The 25,327-nt window shown below is 42.4% G+C and overlaps 1 protein-coding gene across 7 annotated transcripts in view; it reads right to left on the bottom strand.

Annotated features, from left to right (window-relative positions):
- Positions 1-25,327, bottom strand: part of PCDH15 (protocadherin related 15) — a 1,256,363-nt gene that overhangs the window by 930,686 nt on the left and 300,350 nt on the right. For 3 of the 7 annotated variants that reach the window (XR_006299724.1, XM_043596131.1, XM_043596133.1), the window contains exon 1: positions 9,139-9,630. The exons of 1 other annotated variant lie outside the window; for it this stretch is intronic. The gene's annotated coding sequence lies outside the window, so the exon portion shown is untranslated. Of the gene's footprint in view, positions 1-9,138; positions 9,636-25,327 lie in introns of those variants that run through there. 3 more of the 7 variants (XM_043596134.1, XM_043596135.1, XM_043596136.1) reach the window with 2 other exon arrangements.

Genomic DNA, 25,327 nt, shown 5'->3' with positions numbered 1-25,327 from the left:
GCATTTCCAAAGAAACAATGATTATAATCACCGTTTTACAGATAGCAATTGAAGTATTTCTGATATCTTGTCATCAATAAAAGATATTCAACGAACATTTTAATTTTTAGAGTCCATGTTTAAATACAATCACATATAACCCAATCGTTCCACAAAACCCCTTTTTCTGAAGGGGGTTTGAAGTGTAAGTTTGCGATATTAAGGGACAGATTGATCAAAAGTACTTATCTGTTATCCTCCACATGCTCAGGACAGAAACTGAAAGAAATGTGAAACCACAGTGACAAAGAAGTGGCAAAAGAAAATGGGCGATTTCAACAAATTTGAAAGCAAAAGACCAGAAACTTATTTAGCAGAGTAGAAAAAAGTAGTTAGCACATGGTGATGGTGAGGAGACAGTGGTTATGACAAAGCTGATCAGGTCTGCAGGACATAGGATATGGGGGCGCTTAGCAAAGGAAGTGGCAGGACAGACAGGGGAGGGCTGTGCTATCAGCTGGACATCGTAAAGGAGGGCCTTGGTTCAGTTAGCAGGATTCCCCCCCAAGGGTGAGCAATCCTCCCCTAACCTTCCCTGCCGCACAGCTTAGACATTAATTTTCTGAAGATGCTGTCACAGAGCCCCTAGACTCTGGGTCACGAAACACAAGGCCATCTCTCCACGTGGAGACATCCCAGTGGAGCTCAGCTGTCCACAAGCTCTGAGCAAACAGAGGACCCCCAAAGAGCGTTCCAATGACTTGCCTTTCGTGACACACACACCTAACTATTCATAAAAGTTCATTTCCTTCTTCGGTCTGGACACACTTCAAAAGTACAGAAGCACTTGTCTTAACCTGCCTGGTACTTACAAGTGCTTGTGTGACTGAGGTCTAGGCACAGGAATATCGGAAGAAGTCATGTGTGCCCCATTCCATCCAGTCTTGACCCATAAAACCCTCTCTTGAATATTTTTCTTGTTTTCCATGGAAGGCTGTCTGGATGACAAACTGACAACATTTGGAGGTCACATGTTAAAGACCACTCCCCAGACTCCCAACATCCTATTGACATAAAAAACACCTGCAGATACTCACATAGGCAAAACATAAATGTTGCCCAAGGACACGTGAGGGTGTATTTGTTTCCAGGGCCTGCACATCCCAACTAATACATTCTTAAACACAAGTGGAGAGGCAGGAATAAAAGGTGGGGCTGGAAGGAAAAATATTACAGAGGGGATCAAGTGAAACCCCATTAAATAAATAAACAGCTGGGGTACCTGGGTGGCTCATTTGGTTGAGTGTCCAAACCTTGACTTGGCTCAGGTCATGATCTCACAGTTCATGGGATCGAGCCCTATGTCTGGTTCTGCAATGACAGAGTCTGCTTGGGATTCTCTCTCTCTCTCTCTCTCTCTCTCTCTCTCTCTCTCCCTCTCCCTCTCTCTGTCTCTCTGTCTCTCTGTCTCTCTCTCTCTCTCTCTCTCCCCTCTCTCTCCCCCTCTCTCTCATTTGTGCTCTCTCTCAAAAAAATTAAGTTAAAATAAAATATAATAAAATATAAAGCTATAACCAATACTTTTAAAAAGATAAGAGAATAAGCTAATAAAAAAAAAGCAAATAAAGTAACAGAGAAGAAAGGAGCTCTTGAAAGTGTAAACTATCACAGTAAAAATGCAAAAGTGATAACAACAACAGTTACCAAAATACTCCCAGGCCAACTGCCCATCAATCCCCAACAGCCCTTGAACTGCTTGCTGTGGTCACTAACGAGCTTTAGTTGTTAAAACCAGTGTTTATTCCCTAGTGTCTGTCGTACTGGAACCATCAACGGCCTTTGACACATGGGCCCTTCTTCTAACATTCCGAGAGTCTGACGCTCAGACCTCAGACCCCTTTCCAAGCACCCAGCCAGCACCAGCTTCCTCTCTGAGCCCCACACTCGCAGGGTCGTCTGATTTGTGTGTCCTGTACTCTCACACGCACAGCAGAACACAAAAGGATGGGACACTGGTCTTCCCCTACCTTCTGGCTCACACTGGACTGGAAGGCACACCATGGGCTCACCTGTGGGTCTTGGGACCTCAGCCTCCATGACTGCATGAGCTGACATCTTATAATCCTCAACCAACCAACCAACCAACTGCTCACTCTCTCCTGGGAGTCACAAATACCTGTCAGAGAGGTCATCCATGAGGTGCACCCAATGAGCCTCCACCCCGGTCCAGAGGCCAGCAGACTTAACTAGGGAAGCAGAGCAAGGCTGAGCATGTTACCTGCAGACACTGCTCCCCCCAGCCCCACAGCCACCAAGCACTGTGGAGTGTCCCTCTCTACCCCCTCCCCATTCCCGATGGCTGTGGGGTCCCCGTGGGAGGCTAACCTCACACCCCACTCAGAGGCTGTGCAAGTCTGTGTCCCAGTATGACCAGAAAGAGGGTGCTGTGTTGGGAGAACAATGGTCCTGAGAGGCCCGTGTTTCAGAGAACTTGGGAGAAGTTATTGAGCTGCATGATTTGTGGAATGTCTTGCAAAACAAAACAAAAAGATAACTAAAGAGACATATTCAGAATAATAAGCACAAAAATAGCCATGTATTAAAGATGTAAGAACAAAAATCAGAAAATAAAATCACAGCCCATTGTTGGTAGAGCATTAGCATATTAGAGTAACTAGAATTTATGTTCTCTTATTGTCTTTCAAACACGGGATGGAATAAAAAAGGTGGTGGTGATATAAAGCAGCCAAATGTTTCGTAGTGTAATAGGAAATAATACTTTGAATAAATAAACCAAGAGATAGCATCCTAAGCCTATTATCTAGAAATATAGATAGAAATAAAGAAGAAACACCCAAAAAAGAGTTGAACAAAGTTGTGTATGGGGACTCAGAGAAGCAGGAGCTAGTATATATTTAATTATATGCACAATCTGATTTTTTTTAACCATGAACACCTGCTTTGATTAAAACAAACATGAACTCTAAGGAATTGCTTTGATGTATGTATATGTATATAAATATATATATGCCTATATATATATATGTGTGTGTGTGAGAGTATGTGTGTGTGCGCACTTAAAAATGAGAGGGAAAGTAATTTATACGCAAATGGCAACTGTTTCCTAAATACATATTATCCCCCCAAAATACTTGAGATGCTCTTTGCTTTAGTATTATCTCATTCACACAACATCTTCCACTGAAGTTACCATTATTTGGAAAAATTATTTGTGACTATAATAAAGTGAAGCCTTATTATCTGATGCTCTGCTGAATTCTATTCTATTCTTTATCCTGGTTTATGAATACAAAATAAGAATTCATATAATGTATGCTATCCAGGAACTCAGTCTATCCTGAGTGGAGATTTCTCCATAAACCTTGTAAAAATGCCTCAAAGTTTTGCTAATATTTTCTGTAAAATATTATTAGCACACCAATGTAACGAACACTAATGGTCCAAAACAGAACATTCTATTTCCCGTGCACGGCCTCAGACAGAACGTAAGGTTGTTGAGCAGACTGTCAGCACCTCTCGGATGCAGAAACTCATGCAGAGATATTCAGAAGTCAAATTAACCGGGGAGGGGAAATCTGCTCTACACTCTTCACTGTTGACCTCACAGAGGTGATGACCTATTTAAAAGTTCCAGGGTGGGGCGCCTGGGTGGCGCAGTCGGTCAAGCGTCAGACTTGAGCCAGGTCACGATCTCGCGGTCCGTGAGTTCGAGACCCGCGTCGGGCTCTGGGCTGATGGCTCAGAGCCTGGAGCCTGTTTCCGATTCTGCGTCTCCCTCTCTCTCTGCCCCTCCCCCGTTCATGCTCTGTCTCTCTCTGTCCCAAAAATAAATAAACGTTGAAAAAAAAATTTAAAGTTCCAGGGTTACTTCCTGGCACCCTGGCAGTGGACGCTCAACATTCATTCTTTTCTTCATTCAGTTATCAAACAAATTCAACAACACATCAAAGAAAAGAGAAAAGGCATTCAAATCCAATTCTTGCGTATATTCTTAGATTGCTTTCCTCCAAATATAGGCATGCATAAGGAATGTATCTAGCAAAGAGAGCTCAGTACTTACAAATTCAAGAATTAAAGAAAAATTCAAGCAAAAGAAGACGACTGCAGTTGAAATTCTCAAAACTTCTATCATTTTCTGGGAAACTATTTTATTTTCTCGCCACCTGCCTTATAGCTAGGAAGGACTTCAGAATTTTGTGGTGCGCCTTCTTGTTTATAAGCCACACACATTCTTTTTCACGTGTCCTCCTCTCAGCTCTTCTTGGAGTTCAGAAAAGAAAGTGCACGTTTCTCTCACTTTTACAAAATCCTTCTCCCTTCTCCATTGTATGCCTTTTCCTGACTTCATTTCCCACTTCTGGTCCTCAGGCTAGCTCCACTTTTCTTACTATAGACATTCACTCATTCTTTCCAAGTTCCTGACACCTCTCTGTTCTACAAATTGTCCCTATGTTAAGTAAGTCGATAAATAAAAAAAAGACCAAACTTGCCACCAGACCTGTTCTTAAGAAAGTAGGATGTGAGGGGCGCTTGGGTGGCTCAGTGGGTCAAGTGGTTAAGTAGCCGACTCTTGATTTCAACTCAGGTCATGGTCACAAGGTCATGGAATTGAGCCTGCACTGGGCTTTGCTGACAGGACGGAGCCTGCTTGGGATTCTCTCCCTCCCTCCCTCTCTCTCCCCTCTTTCTTCCCGCCCTACCCCCCCCCCCCCCCGCCCCGTCTCTGCCCTCCAGGCTCTCTCTCCTCCATCTTTCTCTCCCTCTCTCAATCTCCCTTTCTGTCTTAGGAATTTTGGTCTCTACTCCATTTAGCTTCTCGCCAGTCTGTCCATCCTCTTCTACTCCTCTCAGTGTGAGGCTGCCTTCTCCTTTTCTGTCCCTCTAGCCCCTCCCCCTTCCTCAAGTTGGATCTCAGTCTCTCTCTGCCCCTGTTCCCTGTCTGCCCACCTTTCACTCCTTGTCTCTAGCTTTCTTGGTCTCTCTTTTTGTAACTCTCCCTACTCCTCTCATTCTTCACTGGACAACCTCCGGGTCTCTCTTTGAGTGTGTACGTCTGTGAGTGTTTCACTGTGACGTCTCCGGGTCTCTGTCTGGCTCTCAGACAGGGACTGAAGGTTCTAAAGAAAAAACAACCTCTGATCCAGTTTTAATGAAGCTTCTCTGGATTCCAGTGACGTGCTGCAAAGTTGAAGAACTCAGTCCCTTAAATGATGGAGCAAAAAGGAAAGTCACTGTCCTTGGATAAACAATTTGCATTTCCATAAGGATTCAGTGATGCAGAATGAGAAGAGGCTCATTCTGACACCTCGGTGAAGACAACAGGGGCGGCATTCATTAGCCGGCCCCCCTGTGAATGAAGCGCTTCATGGTGCACACAGCTACCCTCCCCGCTCAGGAAACAGTGCTGACTTCTGTCTGAAACCCGCCCTTTCACTGGCCATGAGAATGAATGACTTTTCAAAGTAATAGGAACCACACATCTGCCAGGGCCTGAGAATGCTTACACTCTAAAAGCCCTAAAGAAGGTTACACCTCCTGTCAATTTTTTTTTTTTTATCCGTCAAGGAGCACAATAAGAAAGCTTTGAGTTTTTCCATTTACCAGCCAAAGGAAAGAGATGCTTTATTTCCTTGAGTTTCTTGAAATAATGACTGCTTTTGCCTGTTACATTTATAGCTTCAATGGCCATGCTCTGATATTTAAGGTTGAGTGCAACCTTTAAACAACTTGCGAGATAAAAGGAAATTTATCCATTACGGCGCCCAGGTAGAAACTCCCACGCACTGAACTAGCGGGTCTGCTGCTGCTGTTACTGTTTGTTCACACACACGCGATTGTCTTGAGGGATAAATGCTAGAAGATTAGAACAATTAATTGCCCTTTACATTGTTAGCAATTTATGGGTTTCTTATTCATTATCTGAGCCGATCCTTACAAAAACTTTGAAGGGCTGACTTTATAGATGTGGTCACTGAGGCAAACATGTTTCGGGAACGTGTCAGGGCTTCCCAGGAAAAGAACTGTGTGCCAGAAGCCGAGGATTCTATGCTCCTTCTATAATTAACAACGTGTGTGTGTGTGGGGGGGGGGTCCATCTTGCTTCTTGGGGTGTCTCTGATTTGCAGGCTGAAACCGAGCCACATTTATCTCCCCAGTCCCGTACATCTTGGATGTCAGTCTGTACATCACAGGTAGGGATCCTACTGCAAGGCCATCCCATTCACCCCACACACAAGGCCCCCTCCTCTCCTCCTCCCATGTGGGCAAGGATGTAATGGTTGTGTGCGTGTACCTGTGTGTGTTCTCTGCTCCTGCCACACTGTGATCTAAGTGGCCCTTGTATTTGACTTAAGTGGAAGACGTGAATTCTGTTTCTGAGGGGTTTGATCCTTTGGGTTTTCTACAGACTTTACCAACAGAACATGATCTTGACATAAATCACTCACAGCAGCTCTTGTCTCTGACTTCACATTGGCTGTGAGCACTAACGAGCCCCCACAGTTGCCCTGAATATATCCTCACACACACCCAGCACGGGACTAGAGCATGAAGCCCCACAAGCCGTCGAGAGTCTCGAATCCCCAAACTCTGTCATATGACAGAGTGATGGCAAATAAAAATATCTATTAAAAAAGCAAACTTATCAATACGCAAAGTTTTCACCGAGAGTAACGGAACCAGCTTGGCAAGTCACCCTATCAAGTAATACTGTTTTTCAACATTGTAATCATAGGGTCTTTCCCACGAAGTCGTGCAGAAGTCACAGACACACGGAGGGACCCAATGATCCCACAGGGAAGGACGACCCTTTTCTAAAAAAGTAGGAAAACAAATCAAACAACAAAAGGAATGTGAACAACACCCGCTCATAGCAAAGAGGCCCAGGTAAGATTGAACTTTGAGATGATGATAACCAGACTCATTACTGTTTCTGCCAATATGAATATATTCCTAGACTTGGGTTCAGAGGAAAACTTAAAACCATACATTTTTCTTCCATGTTAAGCCTGCAATAAAATGTAAAGGTATACAGGGGGTTTCTGCACCAGAGAAAAGTTGAGATAAAGGTGGTTTACGAGAGGAGTTGTGTATTATTTTACACCATGTGATTAGGAACAGAAGTACCTACTGCGGTCCCGTCTGCGGTCACACCTGCACACACACAACAACGGGGGCGCAGTCATCTGCCCTTAAACAAAGACTCACGTGTCTACAATTATTTTACTTTTCTCTTTAACTTCTTTACTCTTATTGTAAAGGTTCATTATTTATTCAGAAAGTAAAAGCCCACCTGATCAACTGATGACTGAAAGGCATCATTAATTACTCAACAGACTCTTACTTGACACACATTTTGTGATCAAAGAAAAGTAGTTATTTCCCTTGACAAGAAAAATGATAATTGCCTTGTGCATTTAAATTCACACCGAGGCTGGGCACCAAAAACTCCTGGCGAATTTTGCAAATGGCTTCAGTGTATGTCGGCCTGTCTCCCATAAAACTTGGATGACAAAAAGGCACCGTGCAGGCTTTGCAAAACGGAAACACGGAGAGGCCAAGGAAAATGTTGTAAAGGGCATTTAACTTGAACTGGAGTTCTTTTCTGCTTAGAATCGAAATGATCAGTGTTCCTTTGAAAAGTACCGTTATGGATCAGACGCCCACTAAGCACATCAAACAGTATCATTAGTGGATACAAGTTCTAAAGTCTCTTAGAAAGTGGAAGGCTTTATTTAAACCCCCTTATAAAAAGTACTCAAAGTTTCACCCCATAACATTCCCAAATGCAGCCCCGGTCTGTTCAGACCCCTTAAGGGTTAACTCTCAGGGGTCATGTTCATGACAAAGTCAGGAGGCTTCATCTTCCCCGCTCAGCTCAGCCCTTCGTTGCCGGAGTGGAGAGGGGAGGACGGCCCCACTCGGTGCAACCAGACACGGGGTGCCCTGTACCTTTATTTCAGAGGAGAAGCGCACAGTCAGGGGGATCAAGTTTCTGAAATCTGAAGACCTGCACGTAAAGATAAGTGCACGGACTCACACATAACCAGAGCAAAACAAAACTGATGCAACTCAACAGAAAAACCGCGGCGCCGTGAAAAATAACTTCACAGGAGCAGACGCAGAAAGCCTCAAAGTTGCTGTGAAAGTGACGGGAAGCATCCTGTGCTTAAACACGTATCTGTTCGAGGAGTATTTGCTTCTCTGATAGAACTGCCCCTTGAGTGTCTGGTTACGAGATGTGACACTCGGCTCCGTCTGTGAAAGCAAGTGAGTTCTGACTTGGAGTGGGCCGTACATGAGGCCGTTGTGTTACCCCCCCAGGGAACCATGGCCCCCCGCGTGCCTGCGCGCCTGGACTCCATGAGGTCAGGCCGGCGACCACACGCACCGCAGAGACCCGTCCCAGTGCCGGCACACGGGCCTGGAACCTGCTACTTGGGCTCCGAACCCTGTGTGTAAAGTAAAGGCCATGCCAGAGGGCAGGAGAGCTGTTGGCAACACCACGTACGGATTTCACATTTGGGGGATAAAGTCCCCGTGGATTCAAACTCTAAATGGTTAATCCTCCTGGACACCTCCATAAAGGAGCACATATACACTGGGACATCTGTCGTGCAGACCTCAGGACGCCCGGATTATAACAGATCACAGACCGTCACACTGTTCGTTGTGGGGCAGAGGTATCACTGACTGTAACCTCCGGCAACTGCCACGCACGAAGCGAAATGACACACGCGTTCACACACACAGACCCAGCACGGCGTGCCCACACCGTTGCCCTCTCTCCTACATTTTGTCAGGGAGAGAGAAGCAAAGAGCATGTCTGAGCATTAGCGTTCTTAAAACCCGTCAAACAGCACGGAGTCATAACTCAGAAACATGTGTCTTTCTAAATATTGCATTGACATCTCAGCAACAGTCTAAGGCCACTTGCCATGACCAGGAAGAAGGAGCAGACGGATGGCTGTCTGTCCCTCCAGCAGATAATTACTTGTGCATCATCATACCCGTCTGTTCTTTGAACGAGCATGACGGGAGACCCACTGTACCCGAAGCAGAGTTGGAACTTTCTCTGCACTCTGCTGCTGCTGCCTTAAATGTGAAAGATTAGGAAAAGGGAGGGGAAATAAAACTTACTTGTCGGTTGAAAGTTTCATCGGGAGCCCACGTAAGATTATGCAGCAAGTTTTCTCGCCAAGACTGCGTCCTGCACATCCCTTTCAAAACAGCCAGTGTTCATAATCTGAGTGCAAGAGGATCTGTTCCCATGTTACAAGCCTTGTTTCTGGAAAGCACTCATATCCAGTCTTGCAGCATCTAGAAAACGTTGCTAGAGGTTCAAGGGGAAGAAAGCACCTGACGTGCTAGCCCAGGAGGATACTGTCCTTCTCCCCTTTCTGAGATGCACGTCGGCCGCCTTACTTGTCACAAGCAGCTAACTGGGAGCAGCGAGCGGGCTTCTGTCTGCCCTCTATCTGTCACGATTAGCTCAGCACGTGGGGGCACCCGCACGGGAGCAGCAGCAATCAGCCGGGAGCCTCTGTGCCAGCCCAGCCAGGAGGGCTGAGCGCTGACCCACGGCGATGGGGAGCGCCTAGCACCAATTAGGAGCAGGTGCTGCGGCCCCGAGACAAATCCATGTCCAGCTGATCCTCACTGTTGGCGTCTTCATTGTGCCGTGTCCTCTCGGCCTGTGATTCCCTGCTCTCTTCTCTGAGGCTGGGTTTTACTGCTTTGCCTCATCAGTACTAAGAAGTTCAGCAGCTTACCTTTCAGCGAAAATGCTGCTGACCAGTCAGAATAATCCCTTAACCACCTTCCATCCGTCAGTCGTCCTCCACCCCCTCCCCACTTTCTGTTTAAACCCACCCTCTTCTATCAAGCTGTCCGCAGCCCCACGTATCCTGGGCGTGTAGAAACTTCACACGCTCCATAGCAGCTAAAAAGACAGCCTTCAGGTTTTTAAAAGCACATATGAGACACAGAAGGGTATTACGGAGAAATGCACTATAAGAAACGTCACAACATATTTCTTAAAGACATGATACAGGAGATACTCACAACAAAGTTTTAAAAACAGACATGTGAGCTGGTGGAAACGCATGCGCGCGCGCGCGCACACACACACACACACACACACACACACACACAGAGTTATTCTGTTATCTAAATCAGGTACACAGTTCTTAAAGAATTCACCGTGCCTAGAATTCATTCAAGTCCACATCAGAATTTGTTCACTTGCACATCCTAAACCCGTGGAAGAAAAATCTAAAAGTGAACACAACAGTGGAACTTATTATAGTAGTGGTTTTAACAGAGCAAATGTCCTGAGGTTGGTTAAAGATGACAAGGTGAAGTATATCAAGTGTTTTCCTCGTTGATAAGGGGACTATGTATCATTATGATTCATTCTATTAAAATATATATGTATATATATGTATATATATATATACACACATCAGACCGGTTATTATATATACATATATATGTATACGTATATGTGTATATATGTGTATATGTGTGTGTGTGTGTGTGTGTGTATCACACAGTGCCTCTAGAGTGCTGCTGTATTTATATGAGTATGTTTGCAGAGGGTAACATCTCATTTAATACAAAAGTCACGTCATCTTTCAAGTTCAGTTTTCCAGAGGAGAGGAAAAAAAATCTTGAAGGATACGCAAATCACCTGAGGTCAGTCAAATGTGTCATGAACGCAAAGCAGAAAGACATGCAGAAGTAAACCACAGATCAATGATGATGACCCCCCAGAGCCCTTGGGCAGAGCCCAGGGGGCTCTTACTTTAGTTAGGACTCAAACTGAATCATCTGCATCCTTCAAGACACAGGAGACTGGGGGCCAGGGGTGAGGAAGTGTTAGGGACAGACGCATTTCACAATTGTTAAGATCTGATATTTTGAAAGTTTAAATATTGATGCTTTAATAAAGACGTCTTTGTCAATAATGTTTAAACAAATGCGTGTATATTTAGTTTGAGGTTTTTTTCATCATTTCACCGAAACATTACATAAGTGGAATAACCTATACATTGATATTGCTGGTTAAATAAAGCAGCTGGTGTTATGCAGATTTTTTCAGGAACAGTATGAATTATTAAATATAGTTTTCATTAATGACGAAGTCAGCCTCATTCCTATTGATATTTAATTATAACTGAGATACATCAGAAGGGTAACTGGAAAAGCTCACCTCTTCCTCACCTCTTGTGAGGAATTTGATGATCATGAACTGAACTCTTAGAGGTGACAAGAGCTGATTGTCTTTTCTTTAAAAGGCCATATTTAGATTTTGGGAAGAATACATATGTAATAACATGTAACAAATGCAGTATATAGTGCAAGATGAGTTTAGATGAATTTTAGGGAACTGATCTAAAAATACAGTAACCAGGGGCACCTGGGTGGTTCGGTCGGTTAAGCATCTGACTCCTTGTTTTGGCTCAGGTCAGGATCTCACAACTCAAGAGTCCAAGCCAGTATCAGGCTTGGCCAGCATGGAGTCCACGGGGGATTCTCTGTCTCCCTGTCTCTCTGCCCCTCTCCCTCTCACACTCTCTCTGTCTCACAAATAAATAAATAAACATTTTAAAATAATAATAATAATAATAATAATAATAATAATAAAACGGAGCACCTGGGTGGCCCAGTGGGTTAAACATCCAACTCCAGCTCAGGTCATGATGTCACAGCTCATGAGTTTGAGCCCTGCGTCGGGCTCTGTGCTGACAGCTTAGAGCCTGGAGCCTGCCTCGGATTCTGTGTCTCCCCGTCTCCCTCTGCCCCTCCCCCACTCATGCTCTGTCTCTCTCTCTCACTCTCAAAAATAAACATAAAAAATTAAAAACAAATAAAATTAAAAAAATAAAACATGCAATAACCAAAAGGGAAAAAGTCACTGAAAAATCCACTATCCTGAGACAGTGGGAAAAAATATTGTGTTGACTTCTCTTCATCTCTTTCTTCTGTCTCTCGCTCACAAAGTCAAATTGAATCCCGCTCTACACACATTTTAACATGTTTTTTCTTTTAACAAAATACCACGGGCATTCCGTTCGTCAATAAATCTACATTTAAGTGATCATTACTAATGATGTTTTAATATACATGCATATGTACATCCATAATTTACCTTACAAAATGTTTATATTTTCAGATTTGGTTTCTAATTTTAATTTACTTGCAGAACTACCTTTTATTCTTTTCTATCAGCACAATATTCTACAAATGGAAACAATTGGTGGAAGGGAGGTGGTCATTATTTAGCAGGTGGACGTTTAGAGAGGACACGTTATGCCCTGGGTACATCTTACCACCCCTAATGATTTACGTCGCATGAAGGCGGGGTCTGGTGTCATCTATCTCTGTCTGTCTTCCCACTGCCTCTAGCCAAGTGTCTCCCATGAAAAGTGAGGTGTAACCTAAAAATGTTACACCAATCCCTGGCATGTCCAATATGCCCTCAGAGCACATGGGTTTAAACCCTGTTAAGATACTCTTTTTGTAGCAAACTATAGGAGATGCCCCCTCCCTTACCAATATTGAAGGGGCAGGTATATCTCGTGGCAGATGGAGAGTGGAGGACGCAGAATTCTGAAGGGCCAGAAACAGCAATGCAGGACACACAGGAGACCAGACAGAGCTCTCCAATCAGAGGACACAAATGTCTGTGAAAATTAGGCCTGCGTGAGGGACATAGGTGGGAACAAGAGCCATTATGGACTAGGCTCCTAGGGCTTGTAGGAGAATTCAAACAGAGTGAAGAAAACACCGTTGCTTCCGATACCCATTCTCACGGTCTGACGGTGATTTAGGATGGACTTCAGGGTCGGGGCACAGCCATGGAAATCCGTAGCTCCTTCAAAGGGGATTCCCGGAGGGACTGAGTGGCACGTGCCATCCAGAAAGAACATGCCTCAGAGAGGCTGGATGCGTGAAGGGCTAGGGAGTGGCCTCTGGTCCCGCCTCTCGGGGCCACTGGGAACCTGGCTTACTTAACTCTCTGTCAGCATCCTTGCACAGGAAGCAAAGAACCAGGGTGTTTTCAAAGCTGTTTAATTATGTTACCATTCTCCAAATACACCATGCTTGCTCACGGCTTTGTGGATATGTCCACAATTCGGGAGACACATCAGCATCACATGCCAGTGTGTTGAGGCTAGGATGCCATCGTCTGAGATCTAATGGTGAAATGACCTTGAACTAATCCCTTAACCTCTCTGAGACTCTGATTTTTATTCCGTATATTAGAGTAGCACTAATACCTACCCTCACAGGCTTAATAAGATACTTGAATGGAAGATATCTGGCAAATACTCATAATGGAACATTGCATACATATGGTAATCTTTAGGTATTAGTATTATCATTTTAACGCAAAGTTTGGCATGATGAAGTTACAGGTGCAGACAAGAGAGTGTCAACACATGTGGGTAACTCCAGATAAAGCAATTCCTATATTTCAGTGCTTTGAAGTTGAGTTTTTATCATGTAGACAGAAGAAGTCCCTATAGAAATTCAGGCAAGGAAGGCCCCTGATCAGTTTTGTTGTGTGTTCTAAGCTTTTATTTGCCTAAAGGTCACAAGGTGATTGTTGAAATGCAGAATCTTGGGGAGACTCAGAACTGAAAGGTCTGATGTGGGCTTAGGAGTACGTAGCTGAGGCTAAGTTTGTGTGCACTCACTTTCCCGGGTACAGTGAGCATACGGGCCATAGATCCCACCCACGAGCCCCACAGAGGTGCCACACAAGGCTCCTTGACTGCTAAGATCCAATTATTCCCACTTATACAACAGTGAGAGACTTCCTAGTGTGAAATTAAACAGAGTGTACCTAGAAGGTCTTGCTTTACAAGCTTTCTGGCATAGACTGTGTGCACACAAAGTATACAGGAAGCGCTCAACAAGTGTTAACCATATAGTGATGACCATCTTTCATGGGCCAAGGGGAAAGACAAGAGCCTTAAGAGTAAAGAGACAGGTTTGAATCCTGGTTTGAGCCACCTAACTTCCCGGGGTCTTCGTTACTACTTTTAACCAAGGTCATGGCAAAGGTACGTGGGTAGGGGTTAGCTGGGGCTAAAGCCCGATGTGCAGCTCCTTAGCTCTTGCGTTCTGGCTTGGGCTCCATCCATCCAAGGAAGAGGCACCTTCTTGGCCCCACGAAGGCAATTCCATGCCATTCACTGCCCCATGAACCATGAGTTCATGACCTGAGCCGAATGAAGTGTGATGCTTAACTGACTGAGCCACCTAGGCACCCCTTACTTTACTTTATTAAAGAAGAAATCAGTTATATTAGATGCTTCAGGAAGATTTTAAATATTGAAAACAATTTTAACATTTAAAAACATTTAAACACTGAATATGAGGATTTCATTTATTTTAGAACATGAAAAAATGTTATCGATTCAATGAAAAATGATTCATTAAAGAGCGCCCGGGTGGCTCAGTCAGTTAAGCATCCAACCCTTGATTTCGGCTCAGGTCATGATGTCACAGTTTGTGAGTTCGAGCCCAGTGTTGGGCTCTCAGCTGACATTGCAGAGCCTGCTTGGGATTCTCTCGCCCTCTCTCTGCCCCTCCCCTGCTCACACTGTCTATCAAACTAAACAAACTTAAAAAAAAAAAGATTCATTAAATATAAAGTCAGTAACAATGGAGAATGGATATGCAAATTATGTTATGTAACTTTAAGGATCATTACATACAGACTTTAAAGTACTAATCGTGAAATCCATGAGAAATGTGGCAAAATAAAGTAAATGATCAAATATTAAAACCAAAGACCAATAGTACTCATTCTCTCTTAGAAACTACATTGCGACATGTATACATAGGCTGGCAATACAATCATGTATAGAAATAAGGTGGTTATGCCACAGAGAAACCATGATAGATTCCCCCCAACATTCCCTTTAATTAATTTCTATTTCTTTTTTGTTATTTACTTTGAGAGAGAGAGAGAGAACAATCACACAATGGGGGTGTAAAGATGGAGAGAGGGAGTGGGGGGGGAGAGGGGGGGAGGGGGAGAGAGAGAGAGAGAGAGAGAGAGAGAGAGAGAACGATCACACAATGGGGGTGTAAAGACAGAGGGAGAGAGAGAGAGTGTATGGGAAGGGCAGAGAAAGAGGGAGAGAGAGAGAATCCCAAGCAGGCTTCGGCTGTCAGCACAGAGCCCGACGCAGGGTTTGAACTGACGAACCATGAGATCATGACCTGAGTTGAAACCAAGAGCCAACACTTAACTGACTGAGCCACCCAGGCACCCCTGATTTTTTATTTCTTAAATTCCTTTTACCACCTGTAATTCTCACTCACCTCCTCTGCCACAGATAACCATTTGAATATGTCTAACATGTATTTTGTATTTGTGAAAAATGTGTACTTTGTTATTATAAACAGTCATAAAATTAATTATATTAGCATTCTGTGAGAATTTTTTTTTTCACAGAAATGAATTGTGCCTTTTACAGGGCCATGGGATAGGTACACGTCAGCTCCCTTCCAGCACAGCTGTGAACGCCCCCATAAACTCCTCCACTCGTAGGCCAGTCCCTGTCTGCGCTGGGATTTCATGAACAAGGAAAAGCAAATCGTGGTGGAAGATGTTTTATTTTCTGTAGCTAATTCTTCTGGAATTTGACTTATTTTAACAGTGGGTTTATATTCTACCTGCACGCAGGAGACTTACGTTATATTATAACGCGAAGCTACGTCTCCAGTTCTCAAGTGATTTGAAATGTTGCTCATGCTATTTGCTAGCTCTGGTAGATGACCACACTAACGAAACAGAATGTTTTGTATGGGCTTTAGACTACAGTTCCCTGGCAGGAAGCGTTTCAGAGTATCTGATTCAAGTTAAGCAAAGCTCACACATTCTTTTCAAATGTTATCTCATTGAGAAAGCAAGACATAAGAGGATTTTGTCCATCCTTCCAGAATAAGGACTGAGCCCTTGAGTCAACAGGAGGTTCAAAGTAAAGAGAAGCAGAGAAGCTTTTTTTTGTTTGTTTGTTTTGGTTTTTGGTTTTTAGTTTTTTTCCAACCCAGATTAAAGCTTTAGTGAACAAAAGCTTCAGCACGATTACCAAAATAGCCTTGCTCATTACAAGCAGTGTCTCTCCAAGTTGCCTGGGATCAAGTCATTCTAGGCTTGTTATCGCCAGTGGTCATTTAGAGTTGAGATTCAAAGCTATTGGGTACAACCACACAATAATCCCTCGACCAGGGACCTGGGGGCTGGGGGTCATCTGTATGCACACAGACAAGCCTTTGTCACAATTTCATGTTGTACAACTTTATTTTTGATTCTGACACTCCTTTATTGTCAGAATTCAAGGGAGCTACTGTTAACATGTTTTTGTTTTTTTGCCAAGAATACCTTTCTTGTTTTTTCCTCCCTATTCCTTCCTTCCTCCCTCCCTCCCTCCCTCCTCCCTCCCTCCTTCCTTTCTTCCACCCAGCAGTTCCCTGTTTTATAGTTTCAGAGATAAGAACAACATAATCTCTAGTTAATACTTAGCTGTGCTGAGTTTCCAACAGGCAGCTTATTATTTTAGAAGAGTAATTTGGGAAATAATATAGTAGTTCAAGGACAATGCTGAAAGCAACAACTAATTTTATAAACATAGTTATGCATGTACACCTACAATTTGACTAAGTAAAATATGTGAACGTGATGACCTATGTCACTATTTTTTTTAAATTTAATTATTAAAGAGCATGGAGTTTAGAAAGATATTTACCTTCATGGATATCTGACAGGCTTTCAAATATGAGTTGATTTTAAGTTTGGATGAGATTAGACATTATAAGGTCAATTTATTTGACTATTTCATATAATCTAAAATCTTTTGAAACCTGAAATATAAAACTAAAAAGAAGTATAGATAATAATTGTTATACAATGCTTTATAAATTGGCATTTGCTAAATGCCAACTGCTTATTTTTTAAGCTATTTTGTGCTAGCCTTAGGGATACTTTTCCCTAAGGAGAGAAACGTAGCCATTACAAAATGGTTTCATTTCTTTAAATAGAAAAAAAAAAAAGTACCACTTATGTTACGTCTTTTCCATTATAAGTTCTAAATGCTAGATCTGTTAGTATTGCATCATCGTATAAGAACTTGCCACACATTTAGCTGCTTAAAACAACACACATTTATTATCTCATACTTCATATGGGTCACGAGTCCGGGTCAGGGGTCCACACAAGGCTGTGATCAAGGTGTTGACTGGGCTCCACTAGGAAAATAATCTGTTTGCAAGCCCATTCAGGTCCTGTGGTTGGGACTGTATGCCTGAGGGTCCTGGCTGGACTTCTTACTGACTGTTGGTAGGTGGTCCCATCAGGTTCCAGGCCACTTGACCCTCTCCTTAGTGTACAGGGTCCCTGCTCACTTCCTGAGGGCCAGCAGGAGAAGCTCGTGAGGCTGTGTCCTTGTGACACAAAGCCTTCTCTTCCTCCTGCGACATCCCATTGGTTAGAAGGTCCAGGGCCCCCCAACTTCAAGGAGAGGGATGATGCAGTGAATAACACCAGCTGGCAGAGATCATGGGCCACCCCAGGATTCTACCTACCTCACTGGGCTGATTCTAATGCACTTAATACATTCAAGTAGACCCAAAATGGTATTGATCTAGGCATGAACAGTAATTTAAGAAAGTAATTAACGGTTCTGAATAGTCAAAGCTTAATTTCAATATTTTTAAAAACATCATAGTTATTAACATATCAAATTATATATTATTTTATCAGAGTAAAATATACATATATATATATATGTATATATACATATATATATGAAAACTCCCACTAAGATCCAAGCACTTTGACACTTAATTAGTTGAAATATTTAAGACCATAGTTGTTGAGGAAAATATTTTCAAAAATGAACAGAAAACGTTACAAGAACCTCAATGTAACCTTAAGCTACATGTAACACAGGCACTTAGGGGTCACACATTGTAGGATATGTAGTGCCTACTATGTATTACATTTTCATATAATTTGATAACATCTCAGGAAATCTTTTAATTAAAGTATATTTACTTAGATATATATACAGAGAGAGAGTGAAAGAGAGAGAATTCCAAGAAGGATCCGTGCTGCCATCAGAGTGCCCGACGTGGGGCTCAAACCCACGAACCATGAGATCATGACCTGAGCTGGGTTCGGATGCTTAACCAACTGAGCCATCCAAGCGCCCCAAGTCAAATTTTGTTTAAGTAACAGACGTCACACCCAGCACGGACCCCGATGTGGGGCTCGAACCCATGAACCATGAGATCATGACCTGAGCCAAGATCAAGAGTTGGATACTTAACTGACTGAGCTACTGAGGCACCACAGGAACTTTTTTTTTTTGATATTAAGTAAAAATAAAACTTCAATTAGATTTGTTGTGTTTCCCTGATTTCCATAGAAAATCCCACAGAAGATTACCAACGTATCCTCTTAGATTCCTTGAGCCTAAAGCCTATTACTAAACACAGGTTGTGTGTGTCTAAAATAAATGAATATATAAACACATATGAGGCTGTTCAATGGGAAATAATGGAATTATTTTGGTCATTTAAAGTTTTCTTCATTAGGTGATAGGGAAAAAAGAGTTTTACAAATCACCTTCATCACTCTGTAACACTGGAGAAATTGGAAGAAATCCTCAGAATAATGTTGTGCTGACTTTTTAATGCTGACTTTTATAGTTATCTACAATTCTAAGATTATAATTTTAAATTCACACACATTTTATATCCTTCAGGAGCCCTAGTCCCAGCAAGTATTAGTTGCTACCTTTACTTATTTATTTATCTTTATTTTTTTTTTTAGTTGGTACTTTCTATACCTGATCCAAGGTTAGAGGTATTTGCATAAATATTATTTTTAGATGAAATAAGACAGATCACGAAGGTTTACTATAACTGAGTCTTGTATTCCTTTAATCTCTGGTTTATACTGGTTTCTCTTTGACTCAGTAATCACAACGTGAATCCATTTCAAAGAGCAGAACGTGGGGAGACATATTTGTCCCCCAGATTTGTAAGGGAGTCCATTCTGTCTGCCCTTTCCTGCCTCTTGCCTCTCCCCCGAAAGCAGTCACAGACCAGGGTGCTGAAGGAAAGCTGACATTCAGTCAAAGCAATGGCCCATCTACCAGGCTTCCCCAAACAAAACTCTGCAGAGGCTGAGTCCACCATTGCCAAGGCCAGTGAGCTGCCTCCCATGATGGAGGTGATGGAGGCCTAGACTGAAAGGAGCTCGCAAATGTCGGGGAGCCAGTCAAGAGCCCAGCCAGTCTCTCTTGAACTCCCACAGTCACCTTTGAGAGCCACTGCTGGCACCTGGATCTTAAAGGATTATGGACAGTTAATTTACTTCTTGGCAATTACCCACATCTCTCCAAGATGTATATTCCTCCTTCAAATCTATATCCTGCTGTAGTGAAGGAATTTATAACTGTTGTACAGCTTCATTTAAAAGGACTTCATAATTTCCATAGCAACAGATTACCACGTCACATATTTTGGAACAAGGTCAAGTTTCAGTCCAGACTCAAAGTGACATGACAGGATAATTCTGCAGTTAATGGAACCATGTAGAAATATAGAAGCAGGGATACCTTCCAAGACATACAGACTTTTAAAAAGATGTTTAATGTTTATTTCGTTTTTGAGAGAGACAGACGGAGCATGAGTGGTACAGGAGCAGACAGAGGGGGAGACACAGAATTAGAAGCAGGCTCCAGGCTCTGAGCTGTCAGCACAGAGCCGGACGCAGGGCTTGAACGCCCAGACTGGGAGATCATGACCTGAGCTGAAGTGGGACGCTTAACCTACTGAGCCACCCAGGTGCCCTGACACACACACTTTTAACTACACTCAGCTCTACAGGGAATGTTGATTCAACTCTACAGGGAATTCAAATAATTGAAAACCAAACAAACAGATTGCACTAAAAAGCCAGGCTAACACTGACAGCCTGAGAAACAGTATTTTTTTTCCTCATCTAGATGATAAAAACCAATATAAGAATGGCCATAGTAAATGAGTATAAATTACACTGGGGGATATTCTTTGCACATCATCAAGGTGTGAGTACTTTTTTTTCAGTATTAGACCACAGTTCTAGCATGTTAGGCAAGCCGTTAGATTCTAGAATTGACCGAGATGGCTGCAATCTGAATCACGCGGTCAACATGCTCTGTGGGCAACATCTTCCTAGATTTAGCTCTCCTTAAACTTATAGGTGAAAATAAAGAAAATATAAAATGCAGTCTATTGACATCACAGATTCTCTCTGTACTTCTCACATAGTCCTGAGTGAATCCATGAATGTTAGCTCTGGGGAAATTCAGAAGGGATGTCCTGGCAAGCAATGAAAGTATGTAAATACTGTACCTCTTGGCATCACCATATTAAGTGCCAACATAGTCAATAACACATTAGAAGCTGAGCACACATATTTCAATAAAATGAGAGTGAGAATCCAGTCTCCTGTGTAGAGGCATGTTGATTACATGCAGATTAGCATACTATTATCTCATTGTCCAAGCTCTCACCTGCTCTCAATCCAGATATACCCTGTATCTGAATGTGTGTTCACTGGATACTGAGTGATAATGATGGGCCAGGTGAAGGCATGGGAACCGGCCACAGGGAAGTAAATGGGGCTGCTTTGAGCAGGCATGGAAGAGAGTGGGTATTCCTCAGAATGAGTCTGGATCATAGAAGGAGGGAAAGGAAGGACAGACGGGTGGTGGACATCCTTGACAGGATGATGTCAGGTTCCTGAAGCCAGAACCCCGCCTTGGAATGGTTAGACAAGTCTGAATAAGCTCCATCCAGTCACTTGTGCTATTAGCGGGTATGTTCACTCTAACCACGCGTGCTTGTGCAGTTTGGAGGAAACAATTCTTATATTCGGAGCAGATATCTCTTGGCTTCAATCTGATGAAACTTCTAATATACTTTCTACAGAAAAGTAATACTTTCTTCAATATTTTCTCAAACTATCTGTGTGCTTTAAATAGTCACCAGATGCTCCCCCAGAATAAGCGCTCAGGAAACTCTAGTCAATTTTCAAAAATCAATGATAAACAGAGCCATGGATTTCCTTCACTGTCACCCTCAGGACTCCCGAGACAGGAAGATGTATGTGTAATACGGAGGCATAATACGTCTCGGATTCTCATTCTTCATCTCAGCAGCATTATTGTTAGTATTTTTTTTTAATTTCCTTCTTCGTATACCCAAGAACAATTCTACCTGTTTTCCTGACTCTGGTACTTTCCTTACCAGAGGTGTGAGATGCCACTGGTATACTATCCAAAACATACATTAAGAAGTGTGTGGGACACCTGGGTGGTTCAGTCGGTTGAGTGTCCGAATCTTGACTTCCACTCAGGTCATGATCCCAGGGTCAGGCTCTATGCTGAGTGTGCAGCCTGTTTAAGATTCTCTCCCTTCCTCTGTCTCTGCCCTTCTCTTGCTTGTTCATTCTCTCTCTCTCTCTCTTAAAAAAAAAGAGTGTGTGCCTTCTGCATCATCGTGTTTTGATGGTTTGGCTGTCCACCTACAATACATGGACCTTATACATCTTCCTAGACATGATATTTTACTTCTAATTCACACACTTGTTAAAAATATGTATGATCACCATTGATCCTTCTAAGAAGGGACTTATTAACCCATATTCAATCAATTCCCCTTCCTGAAGGAAAAAACATACATTTATACTACATGAATCATGTATAAAAATGTATTCCAAGAAATCACAAAATTTGCTTTAGCTTTGTTGGTACCTAAATCTCTTGAATTGACCCTACTATATTCTAATCTACATTTCAGCCTAAGCAAAGCAAACATAAAGGAAAGTAGTCAAGGTCCACCCCCAGAAGGAAAGTGAATATGCCCCATTAATAACTTGCGTCAACGAGGGATCCTCCTGTGAGCGTGTGCACGGGGGCTCCTCTTTTCATGATGGAAACGGAATTTAGAAGTAAGCTAGTGGTAGTATGGTTTGAATTTGTAACCTAACGGAATCCGAAATAAAATGTGTTTTTGTTTTTTTCCAAAATACAGGCCAATTATTCAGCAAACAGATATGACGAAAACAAGCTGTTGGCGATCTTCTAACTTTATGGTATTTTATTTTATTTTATTTTATTTTATTTTATTTTTATTTTTATTTTTGGGACAGAGAGAGACAGAGCATGAACAGGGGAGGGTCAGAGAGAGGGAGACACAGAATCGGAAACAGGCTCCAGGCTCCGGGCCATCAGCCCAGAGCCTGACGCGGGGCTCGAACTCACAGACCGCGAGATCGTGACCTGGCTGAAGTCGGACGCTTAACCGACTGCGCCACCCAGGCGCCCCTACTTTACGGTATTTTAAACCTCAGGGTAATTTAAGAAGAGCCTGGACTTTCTAGGGAGACAATGACTTTGAAGCACACAGCGATAAGGAAGACAAGAGCAACAGGGATCTGCAGGAAGACGTAAGAAGGAGGGTCCCACTACACATCGTTTGAAAACTGACTTTTCTATAAAATTGTCTTCCTAGTTGTTCTAAATCTTTTTTTAAACGAGCGTCTGACATACGTCGGAACTACTCCTATGAAAAATATACAAAGAAGAAGTGTAACACAATCTTCGGCAAGATAAACAAATCTGAACATTTTCTTCAGACATTTTTTTTTTCTTCCTAATAGCATTTTCACATAATTAAATGAAATGTTTTTATCTGAGAAAAACTTCTGAGGGAGAAAGCAGAGGCTGTCCAGGAGTCCGCGCACTGACCCCTCTGCATTGACTGGGGTGTACGTATACATATCATTTACTTAACATCATGGAGCATTCCACTTCTGAGTCCCTTTCGCTGTGCAGTTCTGTGGTCTCATTCACTAGGTTGCCGATTTTTATGAAATAGTGCATTCAGCAATAATTCAGTGAAAGCTACATTATTAACATTTTAAAATCCAATCATACAATTAGAATACTCTCAGTCAAATCTAAACTTGATTGTCATATCCGTTGAAAGAAATGAATGTGATCACGTGTTCCAGAAACAGTTTTAAAAAGCATGTTTTCTTCAGAATAGGATTTTTTTTTCATTTTTTTTTAAACTTCACCTCCAACCCTATCCAGCATTTATAAACACACTTCAACAGATTTCAAATTGTTGAGGGTGCATAATTGTAAGTCCTTCTCCAAAGATTACTTGTATCTTCTTTTAATGTTTATTTATTTTTGAGAGACAAGAGAGAGACTGCATGTGGGCAGAGAGACAGAGAGGGAGAGAGAGGGAGAGAGAGAGAATCCCAAACAAGCTCTGCACTTGTCAGCACAGAGCCCAACCTGAGGTTCAAACCCATGAGCCATGAGATCATGACCTGAGCCGAAATCAAGAGTGAGACACTTAACCCATGAGTCACCCAGGTGCCCCTAAAGTATATCTGCTTAACTGATCCAGACATTAAGATACATCACTAACAGGAGTGATGAAATTTTATGAGAACATCAAATATAAAATGTTTTCTTACCACAATCTCAAATATCAAAAGTTGTATGTACCCAGTCAAGAAAAATGAAGTTTCTCTCTCAGATCTTCAAAATTTTCTCCCCATATCAGCTTATAAGGCAAACAAACCAAAAGATCCAGAAAAATAAATAATCAAATAAAGCTATTGGTTGTCCCCAGCTACATCATTGTCTCCTCCCTTAAATATCAAACTCTTTGCAAGAAGATCGTCCATACCTCCCATTTACTGTTCTATCACTTCAATGTGGATTCCACCACCTACCAAACAGCTCACTGCTTCTCGTAGATGTGTTAACAATCGCCACTCTCCCCTTCCCTAGCCCTGTCAGTACTTTCTGGGACCTGTGATGCTCTCTTACTAGAGTATCTTGGATTGCCAGAAACCACGCTCTCCTGGTGTCCTTTTGTGCCTCTGCAGTTCCTTTTCACTATCTTTTTAGTGGATCTTTTCCTCCACCTTTAAATTTTAGAAAAACACTTAGATTCTAGCTCAGGCTCTCTTCTCAGTGATGAGCCTCATCTCCCTCCATAGGGTCTGTCCGCTCCAACAGTGGAGCAGACAATTCCCAAGTTTTCACGTCCAGAACACATCTCCATCTCCCATCTGCTTAGTAGATGTCTCCATTTGGATGTGCCCAAAACTCAGAAGAAATGTGAAACCCGTCCATCACCTCCACATTCCCCTACAGCGTTCATGCAGTCAGCGTTCTCCCTTTCCATACAAGACAGCCCTGGCTACGCAGTTGCTTGCATCAGAAATCTGGGAGCAACCTCTCTCGCGACCCGTTCTAATCAAGGACACATCTGTGTTGTTAATCATACCTCCTGAATGTATCTCAGATCTGTTCTCTATTCTCCAACCCGTCTGCACCACAATCATTGCTCTTCAAAACTGGAGCAAGAGACTCTTATTCTCCATATCCATTCCTTCCTCTCTTCAGTCTCTTTTGCATATCACAAAGGGGCATCTGGAAGTGTTTCTGATTAAGTCACTATTGGTGACTTTTTCATGACATTTCTGATATAAGTCACCATTTAGAACCCATACATGTTGTCTGCAATCTCTTCCAATCTGGCTCCATTCTTCTTTGCAGTTACTTCACTCTACTTCTCTCCTTACTATCTACACATCAGTGACTCTGAACACTATTCATGTAGTGCTCACAAATGCTATTTTTTCCCGCTGGAATAAAAGATAATGCTTATCTTCAGCCCACACTCTGTACACATATATCTGCCCAACTAATGTTTAGGTATTCCTAAAATCTTAAATATTTCAAGCTCTTGAACAATCAACTTAGCTTATTCTATTATTCTACAAGCTAATTTATATGTGTCCATAACATAACATTCTATATTTTTTTTATTTATTCATACATTTGTTGTTTAGTGTTGATTTTTGTCCATGGAACCACAGTGTGATGAGACCAAGAACCAGGTCTCCCTTGCAATCCCAGCGCCTAACATAATGACTGGAAGTATCTGTTTATTTGAATTTATGTGTAAATAATAGTTTTAATTGATTGAGACAGTATGGGAATGTCAGAAAGAAAGTAAGCACGTGTATGTAACATATAATACCTTGTGCAAAAATACCTGTGCATGATTTTTATGTAATTCCCACAATAATCTTTTGATGCGATTGTCTTAGTCAGTTTGGGTACTACAACAAAAACACCATAGTCTGAGAAGCTTGAATAACAAATATTTGTTTCTCATAGATCTGGAGGCATGACTGGGTTCTTAGTGGAGGCATTCTTCC

The sequence above is a fragment of the Prionailurus bengalensis genome, chromosome D2 (assembly GCF_016509475.1).
Source record: "Prionailurus bengalensis isolate Pbe53 chromosome D2, Fcat_Pben_1.1_paternal_pri, whole genome shotgun sequence".
Taxonomy (NCBI): domain Eukaryota; kingdom Metazoa; phylum Chordata; class Mammalia; order Carnivora; family Felidae; genus Prionailurus; species Prionailurus bengalensis.
This window is presented reverse-complemented; position numbering and strand designations above follow the sequence as displayed.